The sequence below is a fragment of the Buteo buteo genome, chromosome 1, assembly GCF_964188355.1.
Source record: "Buteo buteo chromosome 1, bButBut1.hap1.1, whole genome shotgun sequence".
Lineage (NCBI taxonomy): Eukaryota > Metazoa > Chordata > Aves > Accipitriformes > Accipitridae > Buteo > Buteo buteo.
This window is the reverse complement of record NC_134171.1, coordinates 1,738,299-1,754,464: the sequence shown is the minus strand read 5'-3', so window position 1 is coordinate 1,754,464 and position 16,166 is coordinate 1,738,299. Positions and strand designations below refer to the sequence as shown.

Here is a 16,166-nt window from a genome sequence, read left to right as displayed (position 1 = left end):
TCAGTTTTGGTGTTGGCAGAGGTCTCTTCCTTCCAGTTATTGACCTGCTGCTGCTGTTCTTTTAGTGTCTGGTGTATTAAGCTCTTGTCAGCACATCTTGCACGGGATTTGTTTTCTTTGTGCTGTTTTCTGATAAATAGTAGCCTGAAAGAGATCTTTAGAGCATGCTCTTGCATTACTATTTTACCCCTTCCTATGCTGCTGACGCTGTGGCCTTTTCAGAGGGTGTCCTCTGCAGCTTGGGTGCCAGCTGACTTGCAGGTCTCTGCTAAGGACTAAGCAGTCTCCTCTGCTATAGAAACGTCCCATATCCTGCAGCTCTCGCCCGAAGGAAAGCGTGGCAGAACAGCTCTCCCAGCCCAGCTCTTCCAGGATCAGAGGACTGGCCTGACTCGGCTGAAGTCCGAGTCATTTATCAGTCTGTGACCAGACAAGCAGGAAGAGCTGGAGAAGTGCCTACATGATCTCTCTCTGGCAAGGTTGAATCTATCTTGTTTTGAAAAGCAAGCCAGCCTGTGAAAATCAACGCTGCAAAAGAATTGCCGACAAAACTGCCTCCCACTGCTTTTTTTTTTGTCTGCTTGTGGTGGTCATGCTTTTTATTTTCTTTTTTTTTTTCTTCTTTGTCTGCTTGTGGTGGTCACTTGAAGTAGTCTTTCTGGAAGTCTTTATATAGGGTAGGTGGGGAGTCTGGATAACTAGCCTCCCTCTATAAAGCTGTATAGCAAATCAACAGGATGTCTGGTTCCAAGAAAAAATACATTATAGGAGGGTGTCTGTGCAGCATTTAGGAAGCTGGGTTTTTAATTTTTATTTTTTCTGTTCTTTAACTGAATTATAACATGCTTATAGGCAAGTTACTTGTGATTCTGTCACCTAGCTCCGTGTAGCTCTACCTTGTGTTGGAATTGCAAAGCTTTTCTGTAATTAAGGTCAAATAAGTGTATGAAATACTGAAGGTGAAGACATGTTTTCAATCTTAAGCTTTCTGTTAGTGAAATGCTTATCAGTGGCATGATGGAAATCACTTCTCAGTGTTTGAATGTCTTCTGGTGTTTTGTTGTACTAATCTGTTAGACCTGAGGCATGAATAAGTGAACTATGTGCCAGAATAAGCAAAACCACATCTCATCACTCCTTGTTGCTGTTCCTTCCAAGTGTTTAAAGGCAGTAATATTAGCTCCTTCCTCCTGAGCTGGAAGAGGGATGACCTGCCTAGACCCAGGGACCATAGTTGTGTGTGTGAAGAAACTGCAGGAAACCTGAAGTTTGTGGCAGTCCCAAATGTGTGACGGGTTTTGTGGTTATCTTCCTACCATCACAGGAGGTGGGCTAAGAGGGGTGAGAGATGACAGCAACAGTTCCGTTGCCACCCCATTACCCCCACTTAGGTCGTGCTTCTTTTATTGTCTTTGTTGCAAGATATTATACTAGTGGAGATAATATCCTTTAGCCTGTGTTCCCAGAGTGGTCCCTAAGCTAAAATTGGTAATGATGCCTCTGGGTTCCCTCTTCTAAGGGTACTTGGATTTGGCTGCCTTTGTCGTGTATTGGACAGAGATGTGGGAGTCTCAGAGGTGTTGACATCCTACAGTTATCATGAAGGCAGATGGCCTGGTAGATTAGAAGAGACTGTAGATGAACAAAAACATGAAGTTTGTGCCTCACTTGACACTGGGGAATCCACATGGACAGTATAAACGTCCCATTGATAGGAGGAGGTGGTTGATGCCTGCACCTTCTGAGACACTGAAATTCATCAACCACGGGAGAGAAGCCTGTGAGAAACAAGACTTGGTTGGCTCAAGTGTGAGTGTAATTACCTGAGTTTTGCTTTAAGCCAAGATGAAAACAGTGTGTTCATCTGCTGAAGTCTTGGAACCTTCTGAAATTTGCTGTGTTTGGGAAGAGGAGGAGGATGAGGCTTAAGAGCAGGACCCCATTGTGAGAGGTGCTACAGGGTGAAGGTGTCTGTCTGCTGCTGGATACTGATAGTATCCTGTCCCTAGAAGATGATTAGCTAACAGTCCAAAAACTAGTCATTTTTAAATTTCAAAATGGGGGAGGATGTTTAACTTATGAAAACAAACCCAGAATTGGAGCTGATGTTGTCCCATCAGTGCTCTCGTACAGGTATCGCGTGTTGTAGGATTGCTGTTGTTAGTAAAGAGGCATTAGCAAGGGGTAACTGTACTCTGAAAACAGAGGAATTACCTGAACTAGTTAGTCTTCATTTCTGGTGGCTGCAGTTATTAATAGCAGTGTCCTCTGTTGGGCACAAATAATGTGAGTCCTGTAACTTGGGGTATTGCTACCTGGGGAGCTTTCCTGGCATTTATGGAATAGAGGAATAAAACATGCAATTTGGTTCACCCGATTCTCATTCTTTCCCCTGGGAACAGTACTATATAGACCTTTAGAGATGGCTTTCTCTTCATGCCACATTAAACTATTTTATATAATTTATAAAAATACAGCCATTAAAATGCCAGACTGATTAGAAACACTTTCTATTTCAATATAACTCAGAAATAATATTTTACTCTAATAACTTTATTTCTCTTTGGCAATATTTCTGCTTGGATAAGAATCTCTGTTAAATTGTAATCTGTTTCATCATCAGCTTAACAATTTGCTGGACCCCTTTGAATGCTGAAATGGTTTTCATTGCATTTTTCTTGGAGGTGGAGAAGGAAGGAAAAGCCTGGTGACTGACCTCTGTTGGTGAAAATATTCACAGAATCACAGAATACTGGAGGCTGAGTAGGACCTCTGGAGATCATCTAGTCCTACCACTCAAGTAGGATCATATACAGCAGGTGACTCAGGACTGTGTCCAGTTTGGTTTTGGATATCTTGAGGGATGGAGACTTTGCAGCCTCTCTGGCCAACCTATTCCAGTGTTTGATCACCCTCACAGCAAAAAAAGTTTGGCTTTTTTTTCCACCCTTACATTTAATGGAGTTTTCTGTATGTTGTCTCTTGTCCTGTCACTGGGCACCAAGGAGAAGAGTCTGGCTCTGTCCTCTTTACGCACCTAACCCCCATCAGTTATTTATATACACTGATAAAGAATTTCCCCCCTTCAGCCTTCTCCTCTTCAGGCTGAACAGTCTGAGCTCTCTCAGCCTTTCCTTGTATGAGAGATGCTACAATCCCTTAATCGTGATAGTGGCCTTTCATTGGACACTCTCCAGTAGCTCTGTATCTCTCTTGTACTGGGGAGCCCAGATCAGGACCCAGGTCTCCAGATGTGTCTCACCAGTGCTGAGTAGAGGGGAAGGATCACTTCCCTTGACCTGCTGGCTAACACTTTTCCTAACACAGCCCAGGAATCTGTTGGCTGCCTTTGCTGCAAGGGCACACTGTTGGCTCCTGGTCAACTTGGTGTCCAGCAGGACCCCCAGGTCCTTTTCTACTGAGCTGCTTTCCAGATGGTCAGCCTGAGATGTACTGGGTGCCTGGGGCTGGCTATTCCTCCCCAGGGGCAGGGCTTGGCATTTGTTGACCTTCATGAGGTTCCTCTTGGGCCATTTCTCCAGCCTGCCCAAGTCCCTCTGAATGATGGCACACCCCTCTGGTCTGTCAGTTGCTCCTTCCAGTTTTATATCATCTGCAAACTTGCCAAGGGTGAACTCTGTCTCCACATCCACATCGTTAATGAAGAGGTTAAACAGTATTGGCCCCAGTATTGACCCCTGGGGTTGTACCACTACTCTAGATCATCTTCATAGTGTTGCAAAATATTTGAGCAGCAGTGTCTGCTCTTTTCTAGTTTGGGTTAGCTGTGGAGTTTTGTTGGGGTAAGGAGAAGACTCTATGTACCCCATTGCAAGGCAAGATGTATTTAAGGATGTTCTGCACAGCATATCTGTATGCTGCAGACTGTAAATTTTCACTCTTATGCCTACATCAACAAGACAAGGTGTCTGGTTAGTGTATGTTGCACTGAGCAGTGGCCAGCTTGGAAAATACTAGATGGAGAGGTTGATTGTGCCACTTCTTTTGTTGGTTTCTACCAATGGCTCTGGAAGCATACAAACAAAAATATTATGCCTCCTTTCTGCTTTGAATTTATCTGGCTTAAGATTGCAGTGATTTTATGCTATTAAGATTTTCTTCTCTGAATTAAACAGCTCCTTGGGACCTTTTTTTGTTTGTTTTAAAAGGAATATACTTTAATGACATCTAGTCATTAAATTGCCTCTCGATCTCCCTCTGAATAAGCTAAGTGGGGACATTTTTCAGTGTCCTGACACATCCAAGGCACTTTGTCCAGCCCAGGATCTTTTGTAGTCATTTTTTTGACTGGGACTTGCATAGCTCTGGGACTTGCATATTCAATGCTCTGGTGTTGGTGTTTCCTTCACATCTGACTTACCAAATAAAGGTAAACCACATTGTCGTGGTTTCAGATGCTTTGGTTTACCCCTTTAAAAACCAGTGCTTCACTAAAGGTCAGGGTGAGAATCAACCAGAGACAGAGAGCAGATGACTCCATTGAGCTTTCTTTCTCTTGTTATAAATAGCACATCTGATGTACATCTACTCCATTACTCTGAGTGTGTCTTTTCCCGCCAGCCTCTGCCTGTCGTAAAGGATTAGACGTGCTGGAACACCATTGCAAGCACAGCAGAAGGGAGATTAGAACATTTGCGGTGGCTTTACGTCCACATCCTCCAATTCTTGTGGGTTTGTGTCTGCCCCCTTACTTTGACACTTTTCCTAACAATAGTACATATGGTATAAACTTTCAGAAACTTCCTGCAAACTAAGTACAACTAGGGTGTATCATTAGATTTCTTCCTTTTTTAAACAGTGTTGTTTACAGGCATTGTAAAGATGATTCATCTCTGTGTTAATGTTAACCAGCTTGGATGGGATGAAATTTATCTCACTTGGTTCTAGCGAGCATTCCTATCCTACACATGGTGCAAATCAACTGTCCTTCCAACTTGAAAGAGTTGACGCATCGCTTTTGTTCTTGGGGGAATTGTTTCCATTGTGCTCGCAAAAAGGGGAGGGAAGTTGAAAGCTCTGCTTATGGCCAGTTCTCTCCATACTTGCCTCGGTTGGGGGCATTCGTGTTTGTTGTAGCTGTTCTGGCTTGCCTGGCTTTGGGTTGCTCCTTACGTTTCCTGGCTCTTCTGGAGGCTGAACGCTAATTTGTTCAAGCTCTCCCTCTTAATGTCTTTTATCATCTGAAATTTGTTCTTTAATAGGGACATTATAACCAAGTCATTCCATTATATTTTCAATTAGGGTAATTATTCTTCATTTCCTTCAGAATCTTGTCTGGCACAGAATAGCTATATTCCACCCCGGAGACGGCTGTGGCTTTATGGTGGCTCTGTTTTTCCAGTAATGTATAGTCTAAAAGTGCTTTGTTGTCATTAGTGCATGCTTAAGAAGGCTTTAGAGTATTTTATAACTAAAGACTTGATCTTTTACAAATGAAGGAAATGGGAGTTTGTCTGTTGCCATCAGTGAAAGTTGAGTTGGGTTCTTTGAAATTCTTGTAAAACCCTGGAAGAGATTAGTACCCAGGGCCAGTACACTATTTCTTTCGGCTTCAGGGCTTAGTACAGCATTGGTTAAGATTGGGTGGTTTCCAAAGAGCTTCAGCTATTTTATAGGTTGGACCTATAGAAAACAGGGCTTCATGGGGGTCTCAAGAAACCACCTACTCAGTCTTCTCCCTATCTGAGGAGGTATTTGGTGTCTCCAGCAGCAAATGCATCTAAGCTGCTCCTGCTTGGTATTTTTCTAACTTACTCTTAGAAATGATCAATTTGAAGAGATTCTGTAACATGCCTTGATAATCCCTTTTTGGATTTCTACTACTCTTACAGTTAGAAAACTTTGTCTAATGTTTAACCTAATTCTCCTGGGCAATTTAAGCCCATTACTATTTTTCCTCTCTTCAAGAGGCAGAAATATTTGCATGGGAATGAGAGTCTGGGCCTCCTCTGGTAGTCACACATCCCAAATGCTGTTGCCTTTTAATCCAGCTTTCCTCCCTGAGGATGTTGCTGTTACTGTCTCATGTCCTCAGGGTGAGTTTGCCAGAGCAGGCATCTATAGTTAGAAAGAGGATGAGCTTTCAATTACAGCACTGCAGTTCAGAAGTGAGCAGCAGTTTGGGGACAAGGTTGAGATTTGTTGGCAAGGAGGGGTTTACTCATCCAAAACTTGGTATTAGAGTCCCAAACCTCAGCCTTGGATCAGTTGGGACAACAGAGGCTTAAGGCAGGGTTAGTGACTCCCTTTCACGGAGGTCTTTCGGTCGGTTTTGTTGGAGTCCAGAATGCTGCTCCTGTTGAGTGGCTCCAACTCAGTTGGGCTAGCTCAGCTATTTCTGTTTTTTTATAACAAATGCATGCCATATATTGAGCTCCCAAGTCCTAACAGATATGCTGTGTGCTTCTGCATCTAGGTTCTCTTCTTGGAGCTGGTCCTGACCTGTTGTTTTGCCTTAAAGTCACTTCAGTTCCCTCCTCAACTGAAACACAGTCTATAAAATACCTTTCTGATGAAGCTTTTGTGAAGCTTAGTTGAATAATTCATTGTAACTTTGAGACTCTTGTGCTTCACTATTATGTCTTATTTTGACTGCATAGGTCCTGGGGACGTGGTGAAGTATCTACCTGGGGAAATGAAACAATGGAGAACTACAAGAGTAAAGTAAAATGCAGTAAATATATTCTTCCATTCCCAGTTTTGACTTTTTGGGAGGCCCTTTCATGTACATTCATCAAGTCAAATTGACTTGTGAGCACGTCTTCTACAGAATCATAGAATCATTTAGGTTGAAAAAGATGTTTAAGATCATTGAGTCCAACCGTAAACCTAACATGGCCAAATCTACCACTAAACCCTGTCCCCAAGTGCCACATCTACATATCTTTTAAATACCTCCAGGGATGGTGACTCCACCACTTCCCTGGGCAGCCTGTTCCAATGCTTGACAACCACTTTGGTGAAGAAATTTTTCCTAATATCCAATCTAAACCTCCCCTGGAGAAACTTAAGGCCATTTCCTCTTGTCCTATTGCTTGTTACCTGGGAGAAGAGACAGAGCCCCACCTCACTACAGCCTCCTTTCAGGTAGTTGTAGAGAGCGATAAGGTCTCCCCTCAGCCTCCTTCTCTCCAGGTTAAACAACCCCAGTTCCCTCAGCCGCTCCTCATAAGACTTGTGCTCTGGACCCTTCACCAGCCTCATTGCTCTTCTCTGGACACGCTCCAGCCCCTCAATGTCTGTCTTGTAGTGAGGGGCCCAAAACTGAACACAGGACTCGAGGTGCGGCCTCACCAGTGCTGAGTACAGGGGGATGATCCCTGCCCCGGTCCTGCTGGCCACACTGTTTCTGATACAAGCCAGGATGCTCTTGGCCTTCTTGGCCACCTGGGCACACTGCTGGCTCACGTTCAGCTGGCTGTCAACCAACACCCCCAGGTCTTTTTCTGCCGGGCAGCTTTCCAGCCACTCTTCCCCAAGCCTGTAGCGTTGCACGGGGTTGTTGTGACCCAAGTGCAGGACCTGGCACTCGGCCTTGTTGAACCTTGTACAACTGGCCTCGGCCCATTGATCCAGCCTGTCCAGATCCCTCTGTAGAGCCTTCCTGTCCTCGAGCAGATCAACACTCCCACCCAACTTGGTGTCATCTGCAACCTTACTGAGGGTGCACTCGATCCCCTCGTCCAAACCATTGATGATGATATTAAACAGAACTGGCCCCAATACTGAGCCCTGGGGAACACTGCTTGTGACCTGCTGCCAACTGGATTTAACTCCATTCACCACAACTCTCTGGGCTCGGCCATCCAGCCAGTTTTTTACCCAGCAAAGAGTACACCGGTCCAAGCCGTGAGCAGTCAGTTTCTCCAGGAGAATGGTGTCACAGGCTTTGCTAAAGTCCAGGTAAACAACATCCACAGCCTTTCCCTCATCTGCTAAGGGGGTCACCTTGTCAGAGGAGGAGATCAGGTTAGTCAAGCAGGACCTGCCTTTTATAAACCCATGCTGACTGGGCCTGATCCCCTGGTTGTCCTGTACTTGCCACGTGATGGGACTCAAGATGATCTGCTCCATAACCTTCTCCAGCACTGAGGTCAGACTGACCGGCCCTTCTTGTAGATGGGTGTCATGTTTGCTAACTTCCCATCAACTGGGACTTCCCCGGTTAGCCAGGAGTGCTGATAAATGATTAGAACTGGCTTGGTGAGCACTTCCCCCAGCTCCTTCAGCGCTCTCAGAATTTCTGCCTTTTGGCACGTGTAAGTGTGGGTTTGTAACCTGACTCGCCTCAAACTGAACAAATGGACTTCTTGTTCTTAAGCTGAGTTAATGCACATGGGGAGTGATCAGCCACAGGAACAGAGGTACCTAGCGCTGCTTGCGATGCTGGGATGCATCTTGTCTAGCCTCCAGCTGCCTCTCTGAAAAAGCACTGGTCCTTTGTAGGTCCTATGCCTGGTTGACATGCCCTAGGCAGGTGTCTCAAAGGATGCTAGGCATCTGTATTTAGGTAACTGAAGCCTACATGTTTTCTAATCTGAGACTTGCACATCAGTTTTAGAAAGCAATTATTAGGCTGTAAATGAGAGTGGGCTGTGCGGATGGGAGGAATTGGGTCAGCAAAATGCTTGTCTCTGCCAGAAGTCCCTGTTGTATCAAGTTTCCTTCTGAAGCCAGTTGTGTGATTAATCAAACCAGATTAGGAGTAAATTGATCAAGGTTACAAAAATGTTTAAAAGTAGCCTCACTCTTTTTGGGGTGCTGGTGGTGCGGGAGAGGGTATAAGGGCTGAGGCAGGGAGGCAGAAGTTGTCAGTGGGACTGGAGAAGCAGCTGGCAGAAAGCTATTTTCCACTGGCAGAGCTGTGTGCAGAGCACAAATCTGCCTGCTGCTGAAAGTCAGGAACTTCTCGACACAATGAATTGGCAGCGAAGAGCCGAATTGTGCCATCTTGTTCAACTTTTGCCTGCGAGTGAGACCTTGAGTTGACCTTGATAATGAACCATGCTCTCCTGCAAGAGGAAAGGAGCTGGAAGCTGGCGCTGCTGAACACCGCACGCTGCCAGGCAGGGACGTGTGTGCCAAGTGCTGTTTTGTTGTATGCCGTACCCCCCGTGGAGGTGATGGAGGCAGCGAAGCTGCTGCTTTGGTCTTAAAGACCGTGCATGAGCAATGCGTAAGCCCATGTGTCGTGCTGGCTAGCATTGCTGCCCTAGTCCTCTTGCAAAGGCGCTGGTACGCACGCTTCGAGCATGGAAGTTATCAATCATGCTGCTGTCAATTTTAATGTGCTTTGTGTGGTTTTATAATGCAGCACTCTTAATATCATGCATGTCTTGAAGATTTGTTGTGCCTCTGTTGGATGTTATGACAACATTGCTTCACAGCAGAAAGGAGGGTCCAAGACTTAAAGCCAAGAATGCACCAAAAAAAAAAATCAACTTGTTTAAACAATGCATAAGACAACAGAATGAACTTTGTTAGTAGGAAAAACTTTTATTGGACAATAACACAGCAAGTATAGACATCAAAATTTTTCTGTGGTAATCTAATCTGCTTTTATAGATGTAATAGCTAAAATATTAATTCCGTAAAGTTTATAAAAACAGTATTCTGTTATCAGTAATCTGATGAGTGGATGCTTTGGGAGGGTGCCTGCCTTCTTCATTGTCAAGTGTTCATTTTCTCCTCTTTCTTGTGCTGCTGATAGGGTAAATAGCACAGCAAGAGAAGAGCGGTGTCCAGTAGAAAATGCTTGTCTCCAAAACCGTCACCCTTGTGATGGAGATGGTCTTCATCTCACAGTGCTTTGGGAGTGGGGAGTGAGATGTGGCCAAACTGCAGTCTTTCATGTTCTCTCTGAAAAAGATGGGGCAATGTGCATGGTTTTTAACTTGATGTCATAGCTTTTACATTGAATGGTGAAAGAGTATTAGAAGCTTTTTAAGGGGATTATTTGCACCAAAAATCTTGGTGCCTTCTATCTAGTTTAGGAACCACTTCTTCCCCTCTTTTCTCTCTCCAATAATCTGTGGATATATACAGAAATACAGAAGTTGACCCTTTCTGGAATTTGGTGGTTCAGGTAGACTTTTTAGTCCAGCAGTGGCTTTGTAGGGTGGTTTGTGCCTCTCGCCTTGTCCTGGTATTCTGGTCTCTTAAGTTTTGTCACTACGCTGATATCAGGACTTGTAGAGTCTTTTGTTCTGCAAATGCAATATCTGGGCTCAGGTGTGACTAGAGATTATGTATGGTGTGGTGCTGATAAAGCCCATAATATAAAAGATACTTTCCAAAAGACAAGGATTTTGCATATTAATAATATTCCTACTTTGCTTTCACACAATGCTTTTTCTTCTATTTTCATGATGATATACCCACATGCTGCCTGTTGCTTGCAGTGGTGGCTTCCAGGGCACTGCTGTGGCAGGTGCCTCTTCATGATTAATCATGTTTGAATTTGGCTTTTTCTCAATCTGCTTGGCTGTATTCTGTTAGTAGTCTACAGTTCATAGTGTATTTTTCTGGTGGGGCTGAAACGGCTCTCTTGTGTTGGATGTGGGAGGTGTGAGGTTGGACTGATGCTCCTGTCTGTGCTCTGCTCTGGTCTCTGGCAGTTTGATGTGGAATAGGGATAAGAGCTGAGGTTGTGTAAATTTCTAGTTGTTCGACTGGTTTTAAATAAATAAATAAATAAAAAGCAGACAGTGTTTTAACTGTTGCTGAACTGCTCTGCCACCCCAGAGTGGTGGTACTGCCTGAGAGTCTGAGGTCCTGCAGTCTGTTCCCCCCGAGGCAGCATCAAATCCTCTCTCTATCCCTGAACAAACGTCTCTTCAACTTATTTCTAAACTCTGATTGGGGTTTCCAGTGTCCCAGCGTGCTTTCTTTCAGGGCTTTGACTATCTTCAGTCGCATGTCATCAGAAAATCTACCCTAGTACTTTGCAAATCAATCCGTTCTCATCCTTCCCATAACAGCTCTGCAGAATTCCTCACCTTCCTCCCTCTTTAACATAGCAGAGGGCTTCTTCCATGGCTCTGAGCTCCCTGTGTCCTCACCAGCTCTTTTTCTTCAACTCTAAACCCAATTCCTTTGGCTCTTCACAGGCCAATAAATAAGGTGCCATGGCAAGTGGCTAATGTGGAGTTTGTGGTCTCTCCTGCCTCCCCTCTGATTCCGTTGTACTTGTGCTGCTGATTTTGACCTTTTCTTGGACCACTACCACATGCTTGCCTTTATTGACCTTCATCCTTCTTGACTTCTGGAAACACTTCCAGTTTCTCGAGGTCTTTGGCTGCTGCTTTCCAGAAGGCTTGTGACTCCCTTCACTTTGGTGTTACCAACATATTTCGAAAGTACAGTTTGCATTATATTTTCCAATTTGCTAATAAAACCGCTGAAGAAAACCAGGCCCAGAACAAATGCATGTAGAAGCCCTGTTGAAAAGCTCCTTCTGGTTGAGGCCAGTCATTGACAAGCAACTTCGTTTTTAGGATGGTTTTTGAGAAGCATATGCATGTGGTTTATGGTAATTTTCTGTGCAGCGTTCCTCCTGGAGTGCTTGTGAGAATACCCACCGGGGTCACGCCAGGACCTTGCTGAAATCAAGGTGTTCCCAGCTATGAAGCCAGGGTTATCCTGCCAAATAATAAAGTATAGTGGTGGTCTTTAGAAACTGCTTTGTTTTCTACTCCAGGATCTTGTGATAATGGGATATTGCTCATACTTTGCGGAATTTTAGTGATTGGAATGATTTCTGTTGTAAACTGAAAATATGGTGGTGGTGTATGCAAGATAAGTGGGTCTAAGTAGGAAAAGTTCATGTGGGAATGCTTTCGAAACTACAAGAATGAAAAATATTTATGATTAAACACTTTATGCTTCTCCAAAAAGGAAAAAAAAGCTTTTTTCTCTGTGTTCATGATGTAAATGTAAACCTATGTGGGTGATAAGGCAAAACAGAGTGGACTTAAATTCTGTTTAATTATCAGAATGAAAACAAGCAACAAATTCTACACTTGTTATTCCACTGAGATAATTTCAGATATAATACACCAAGTAAGTGGAGTGTCTTTGGATGTGTCAGTACATGGGCAAACTTTGTGAAGCACAAGGCTTGAAGCTGTGAACTCTGACAGTTAGATATTAAACAGGTATTAGTCTTGCAAACTTTCTTTGACCTTTTTTCCATGGAGCTGTTGCAGCACTCGATTTTTTTTTTTTTTTTTGCATTGCTCAGTAGTTAATTTGTTTATTACAAAAGTTAGAATAAGATTAAACAAACTGCTAATGCTTTTATGTAGCTTAATGAGAAGAAAATGTTTCTAAGGGATTAAAACCACTACAGAAGTTTAAAGGGGAAAAAAATAAAATAAAATTGAAGTCCACAACAGACTCAGGAATTTGTTCCACTTATTAATTGAAAACAAAAGCAAGTCACTTCTGTTCCACTGTCCCCAGAATGTCCTCCTTGCATTGTTCCAGATCTCTTTTATTTCGCCCCTAGAGATTTCCCTCCTCTGTACTTTCAGCTGAATTTATTTAGGTTACTTCTGAGTCCCCATCCTGCAGGCAGCTCTTGTTGGGAATGAACTTGCAGGGTCAGCCTCGTGGCTTGGCCTTCTCCGAGACTGCCTGAAGCCCTCTCGTTAACCAGTTGAGCATGAGACGTAGGAAGGACCTGCAAAGCTAGTTCCTAAATATTTTCTAGCATTAATTCATACATGTGCAATAATTTTAGGCTTCTCTGGCATTTTTTCAGTGTGCATATGGTGTCTGGTGTAGGACTTGCCAGCCTGCGAACAGCCAGATGAAGTGTCTAAAGCATGGCTGGAGAGAAAGTAGGTTGTGTTGGTGCTTGGTGGCAGGACCCAAGATGTCCTGCCTCTGACCACGTTTTAAGGAGATTCGTAGCTGAGCTTGTTGTCTCTTTCAGTCTTCTCTTGTGTTGTATTCCCCAAACCTCTGCTCTTTCCACAATTTTTGCTCTTGTGGGTGATGAAGTGATCGAGAATGTGGTAGAGCATCCAGTGCAACATGGGGGTTGAGTATAGGCAGAATGGAGTGAGGTTCTGGGATGCGGGGGAAGGATGAAGGTGTGAAAGATTCACCGTCAACATGTCGTGCTTTTGTGTGAGCTGCCACTTGCTTTCTGCTGCTTGGAAAATTGAAAAGGCACCTGAACATCCAGCTGTGCCACAAGTCCGTGTCTGTGGCATCCCCCTTATTACTGGTTTGGCCTCTTGGTGTGGGCCAGGTTTGGTTGCCCCTGTTTTGGGGGATAAACTTTGCAATAACGCAAGGCTGCAGATGGGAACTCCTGATGCGTTTGCCTGTTATGACTTTCCTGGAAAGATTTTTCCAGTTGACCTTTTGGAAAAAAGTGAAGTGGATTTTTTTTAATGAATGCAGAAATTGTGAAACTTAACAATACAATCCAAGAACTTTTTAAAGTCATCCTAAATGGTTTTGTTTAGTGAGTGTACTTTAGAAATGTAAACCAGACAGATCTGTCACTGAGCTTAGTCTTCAATCGCAGAATTACAGCCTTCTCCAGAGTTACAAGATAAGTGCATGTGGGACAGACCTCTCTTTCTCAGACTTTTTTAATCGAAAGGCTTTTTCTGGGGGAGGCTTATACTAAAGCTATCTGACTAGCAATTTTTTATAGCAAAGGGAAAAAAAAAGCCTCAAGGATCATTTTCTGTAGCATTGTCACAACGCTTTGTTTTTTACAACCAAGGGAATGAACAGCCCAAAGCAAATCTCATTTTTATTTTTGTTTTTCTTACTTTATTTTTGCATTGTGTGCTGTTGTGATTATTAGTGGGTATACATGTAAGATTTTTTTCTTCCTAGAAATTTTTTTGTGCGTCTCCTTCTAATGTCTTCTGAATTACTAGTCACTTCAGGACAGTTAACTGAAGATCCAGATCAGGCTATAATTAGTGTTTGAACTAGGAGAGATGTTACTAGAAGTAGAGGGTATATGCAGAAGAAATGAGGTAGAAGGGAGCAGCTGGAGGGACCTGTAGATCCAGAGCAAGGCAGTGGGTGTCCCGAAGGTTTGGTAGGCAAGAAGTGGGAAGTGTAATGCCCCAGATGTGGTAATCTTGAAAAGGAAGAAATCTGTAATGAAGGTGTTCAGTTGGGTGGATCAGGTGAGTACCAGAGTTGATCTTGAGAAAGCTGGCAATTGCTAGGTAGAAAACGGTGCACATATGTCAAGGATATAGGATCACAAGGATGATTTTCCGAGAGTGATGCTGTAGCTTGGGCAGCTGAAGAAACAGCTGAGGAAGTTGGAGCTCTACCAGAGCCAGGGAACCAAAGGTGACGATGGTAGAGTTTGGGACCTGAGGGGTGTTTTGATGTGATTGCAGGGGAGAGATTTGTTCTTCTTGCAATCAAACTGAGTCCCTACGTTTTGTATTTTGAGCTAAGAGTCGCTGCATAGTCACTGCAGTCCATTTCTGTGATGATGTTCAATACAGAGCAAGAACTTGAGATCCCGTAGCTTTGGAGTTGACATCCTGCAACTTTGGAATGCGTTGCAGTTTGGTCTGGGTCTTGCTTGGCAGTTGCCTGTTTGCTTTGCTTGTGTTTTAGAGGGAGAATGGAAGTGAAGGATGCTGGTTCTGCACTGGAGGAAGGGTTGTGGGTGAATAGGAGAGCTCCAAAGGGAAGAGACAGAGTTTGTTTAAATATAAGCTTAGAGCTGACCCCTAAGATGCTGGGATTTCATTGCTGTCTGTCACCACCTTTTTTTTTTACACTAGAGTTTGGCTAAAAAAAAAAATCATGAAAAAGTTTTAGACATTGGACCTTTATGTCTTAGGTTAGCCATCTCCAAAGGAAACTTTGCCTAGAGTTTTAAGTAATTTTCAGAATTTATTTTTAACTCCCCCGTTGATAGATGCCTCTGTAAATGTGATGGTATTTTCCTTTGAATGGAAACACATTTATTTGGCACCCATAATTACTGTTGGGTTTTTTTTTTTCAATTTATACTTGAGTGAAAACACAATTTCTAGCTTTATTTTCTTATTGTATGTGAGTTATCATCTTTGAGTTAAGAGTTCGTTAGACCGGAGGTGCCTTGTTGAGTTTCATGAGACACCCTGCAAAGAGCCTGTGCAGCACTAGATGGCACTCTGTCTCCAACTTTCATATTTCACCAGCAAAACTCTGCTAAGCTGTAAGGAAAAACCACTAGTATCATGCTAGTGGTGGCATTCATATAATTTGAGGAAGTTATATCTCTTTAGCACCAACCAGCTTCTGCCTTGGAATAAAGAAGGCAATATGGTCACCTTCGAAGACTTCTACTCTTGGTGATGGTGGTATTTTACATTGAGTTTTATATAGGCTTATAAAGATTTGGCATTTTTGTTTTGCCTTTGAGAATGGTTTACTGAAACTGTGTAATTGAAATTGCTAGGGAAGATTTTAAAGAATGGTAATTAAATAGATTTCCTCCAGTTTTATTAATGTTTTGGTATTTTTTGTATTACTTTTGAGACCTTTGTGGATTGCAGAGGTGGGATTCTCCAAAGTGACTTGTGAGCACAGATCACACTGAAGGATCACATTGCTGTCTGTGGGCAGAATATTTAATGTGTCTAGTTAGATTCATCTAGTTCTGGTTCTTTCTGAAGTGTTGCTTGTCACTGCTGAGATTAGTAATTTTTTTTTTTTTTTTTTTTTTTTGTTCTTGTAGCTTGTTACAGCTCTGACATTCTCCATCTTTTTATCTCTAGCTGCTTCATGGAGTCCAGTGTATAATTAATCTTACTTTCTGACACAGTACAAACTCAGACTCCATAAAGCTCACTGTGTACTTAATTTTTTTGGGCTGGGAGAGAATTCAGGTTTAGGAGTTAGCACTTCTCCTCAAAATACTAAAACTTCACAAAGACATGTCTAAGGATGGGATTTCCACACCCTGTAGAAAATATCTGTGTTTACTATAAAAAAAACCAAGAAAACAACCCCCTGAAAATCCCATACTATTTCAGGGTGTGACATGATGCCTCTGCTTTCTAGAGTAACATTCACTTATTTTGCAGTCATGATCTATTGCTTCTGCACAGCGGCTGTTTTCTGTGGATGAGAGCATTGCCTTCTAGGCTGCTTTAAAAAAC

General features: G+C 43.1%; 1 protein-coding gene across 6 annotated transcripts in view; it reads left to right on the top strand.

Annotated features, from left to right (window-relative positions):
- EXOC6B (exocyst complex component 6B) overlaps positions 1-16,166 on the top strand; it is a 307,343-nt gene that overhangs the window by 36,511 nt on the left and 254,666 nt on the right. The window lies entirely within an intron of this gene.